Genomic DNA, 3,788 nt, shown 5'->3' with positions numbered 1-3,788 from the left:
TAACTATTTTTCACCATTTTTGGCCAAAACCGAGCATTAAATTCACCAAATATTCATCCTTCATCCAAAAATTACCAAAAATTCACAGAACTCATATTTCCATGTGTTTAACACCTCTGTAAAATTTCGTGACCTAACTCTAAACGACCAACAATCTGTCCAAAAACACATACACCGACAAAAACCGAATATACCTTTCGTTTTCCGCCACTACAAGCTACAAACTCATCTTTCCGCCATATCTACCACTAAATACAGAGCCTACAAACAACATACCACAATACCAAGCAAGTTATACTCACGATCAAGCCATTTCTTTCATGGTTACGGTTATGATATAAAAACAAAGATTTTAACCGTAAAAATTCGTTTTTGACTCGTTTAACTCATTTATTGGACCAAGATCCTTTGTATAACCCGTATACATCACTTGATCATGCAAGAATCGGTTTCATCTCGGGTTTTCACCCATTTTTCATTTGAAACCTCATTTTCTTGAAAGAAAACCTAAGAAAGGAAGATAAACACGATTACAACTCGGTTTTTACCTTGTGTTCTTGCTTGAAAACTCGGGTTTTGGTTCAAGAACTTGAGAGAATTCATGGTTTGTTGGATTGTGTTTGTAAAAAAAGAAAATGAATTGTTTTGGTGGTGTTGATAGTCCGATCGGACTATGTTGGGTGGGTGGGGGGTCCCACAACTTCATTTCTAGCCACTCATTCCGATTTCCGTAATCTGGATAATGTTGTGGATAATCTGGTTCAGTTCGTTTTTTGGTTAAACGTTTAATTCAGCTCAAAACGAGGCCAACACGGTCGTTTTTCGGCTTAAAAATAAAATTTATATAAAACCGATTTAAAAACTTAAACCATGGCATTTATTAACTTAAAACATCATAGTATTAATAATTGTGCATCTTTTTCGGCTTGATCGATCGTCTCTTGCTCGGTTTGGTATTAAAGGTTTCGTTTAACGTACCGACGTACTATTAAATCGAAATCCTTTTTCTGTGCTTTAATCCACTTATTCCGAAGCTTTAATACTTCGTAACATCACTAAATAACATATATCTCGTCTATAATTGAACCCTCGATTCATTCGGGTTTCAATAATTATCGATCGTTTGATCGCATATTCAATACGGTGAATTATATATTCACATACAATCAATACAATGAACCATGTATTCTCGTATATTTACCATGGTAACTCATGTACCCGACCTTACATATGACGTAACTAACGTCTACCGGTTAGGGTATACCTGGTTTCGTCGGAATCGTTACAGTTTTCAATTCTTTGGCTTCTGATTCCGTTTTGGACTTCAGATTCCGGTGACTTATCGAACTTCATCTGCATGTCGAACGTCGGATCAATTGAAGTCTAATTGTAGCTCCCCGTATCAAATTTTGAAGGCTGACCTTCTGATCTTCGTTCATGGAATCATTGGTCGGAAAGTGCTGAAGATTGTCGTTGATCGCCGGAAGTGAGTCGTGAACGCTGTCGAAATGGGAGGATGATGATGTCGGAGAGCTGTGGCTCTGTTCGGTGCTCGGCCCACCGGAAAGCGTTTTCTCAGCACTTGACTTCTTCTCGTAAATCCGACATAGCACCCAATCATCCAACTGTAAAATGGTTAGAAATTGAGTTCGATTATGGGTGTGCATGGTTTAATTTATACAGTTTTTGTTTAAAACCGAACCAAAAATCAAAATTAGGCTATTATTTAAGATTGAAAATTTGGGTTGGAAAAATTTGGCCCAAAGTAATATATTTGGGTCTAAGTTAACTATTACACATTTAGACTAAAATATTTCAATCATATGTATTGTAAATAGATGTTTATTAAATTACAACAAATTATTTTACATAAAAGAATGAAAATCTAAAAAATTCATTTTAAATAGATGTTTATTAAATTACAATAAATTATCTTACATAAAAGAATGAAAATCTAGAAAATCCATTTTAAATAGATGTTTCTTAAATTACAAGAAATTATTTTGCATAAAAGAATGAAAATCTAAAAAAACCATTTTAAATAGATGTTTATTAAATTACAATAAATTATTTTGAATAAAAGAATGAAAATCTAAAAAAATTCATTTTGAATAGATGTTTATTAAATTACAATAAATTATTTTACATAAAAGAATGAAAATCTATAAATCATTTTAAATAGATGTTTATTAAATTACAATAAATTATTTTACATAAAAGAATGAAAATCTAAAAATTCTACGTGGTTTGATTTTTAGGTTTTTATCAAGCGCAAAATCAAAACTAACCAGTAAGTTTGGTTTTTTCAAAAAAAAAAAAAAAAAAAACCAACCAAACTGTCGATTTTTATTTCGGTTATTGATTGTGATTCCGGTTTCATGTACACCAATCTATCACCAAATCGTAAGTTTGGTTTTTCCAAAAAAATAAAACCAAATTATCGATTTTTATTTCAGTTTGTTTTATTCGGTTTCGGGTTGTTTTTCCAATTTCATGCACACCAACCAATCACAAAAACGAGCCGGAGCTTCACTTACCCGGGAGCTATTGTTGTTATCTTTCGATGTTTCCGTTAACCTATACTCATGCATGATCCAATTAGTCTTGGATCCTTTAGGAGCTTTACCGACATAGAAAACCAACGCCTTCTTAATTCCGACTTTCCGTCCTTCCCATGTGATCACCTTATCGGTTCCGGTCGCCTTCCAGTAACCCGACCCGGCAACTCTGTTGGGTCGAGACCCATTCGGGTACTTTCGATCCCTCGGGCTAAAAAAATACCATTCCTTTTCGCCAAACATCGCCTTACCTATCAACAAATTTCACAATTGTTCAATTTTTTCGTCAAAAAAAAAAAAAACAAAACCATGAGTTGCATGAATAAAATTAAAAAAAGTTTAAAACACTTACTAGGCAACTCCCATGGATCAAATTTATATAAATTAACATCTCCGATTATCTGAAGGGGAAAATCGTTCCCCGCGACTTTCGGGCATAGGTACTGCACCATAAGCTCCTCGTCGGTCGGGTAAAACCGGAATCCGGGTGGTAACTTTAGCTGAGTTATCGGATCCGTCACGGGCACCGGCTGCACAACCATTTTTCTTACAAAGAAAAGATTTATATTATTTTTTTCGAAAAACCGGTAAAAGGGCGGGTATTTATAGAAGTGGAGCACACAGGATTAACGGTGGGGACCAGCAATGGGTTCAGTAATCCAAGCGGCCAACCTTATCCGGAACAAGGGTCAAGGGTCCAAATGCGTGAACGGAAACTAATTTTAATATTTGAGTGACTCGTGTAGGTTGATCATTCTACACGTTTGAGTTTTATAATATTATCCTTCACTACAAGTGACAATATACCGGCTATAGAGTATATCGAATTACATTTTGAATACTTTTAAACTGTATTCATTTGACTCGAATAAACATCGTCGGGTCTGCCGTATAAACTAGCACGACCCCTGTTTAAATCATACTATCAGTTTGACCATTAACAATCATAACTTTCCCTTTTGTTGCTAAGAATGATCTCACTAGCATAATCATCATAACTGTAGAGGTATGGTACTAAACCCGGTTTTACGACCCTAAATTTATTATGTTTGGCTTATTTTATTATATGGACTAATACAATGTTATTGGGCTGAGGGGGTTTTGTGGAGGTAACCCTAACTGGGTGTGACACCCGGTAATTTTCCATATTCTTTAATCTTTATAATTGATCAAAATTACGTGTCATTTATATAATTTATATGAGGTATAAACCATAGTATACTTGAAATG

At 34.6% G+C, this 3,788-nt stretch overlaps 1 pseudogene across 1 annotated transcript; it reads right to left on the bottom strand.

Annotated features, from left to right (window-relative positions):
- Positions 1 to 1,311: 1,311 nt before the first annotated feature.
- On the bottom strand, positions 1,312 to 3,101 carry LOC143551311 (NAC domain-containing protein JA2-like; annotated as a pseudogene). The gene is made up of 3 exons (XR_013138477.1): positions 2,911 to 3,101; positions 2,538 to 2,809; positions 1,312 to 1,625 (listed from the first exon to the last, which is right to left on the bottom strand). The product of XR_013138477.1 is annotated as an NAC domain-containing protein JA2-like (transcript).
- Between the last annotated feature and the right edge of the window lie 687 nt (positions 3,102 to 3,788).

Source organism: Bidens hawaiensis, unplaced genomic scaffold (assembly GCF_021521415.1).
Source record: "Bidens hawaiensis isolate Kalapana, Puna unplaced genomic scaffold, B.hawaiensis_p1.1 tig00016363_1, whole genome shotgun sequence".
NCBI classification, from domain to species: domain Eukaryota; kingdom Viridiplantae; phylum Streptophyta; class Magnoliopsida; order Asterales; family Asteraceae; genus Bidens; species Bidens hawaiensis.
This window is presented reverse-complemented; position numbering and strand designations above follow the sequence as displayed.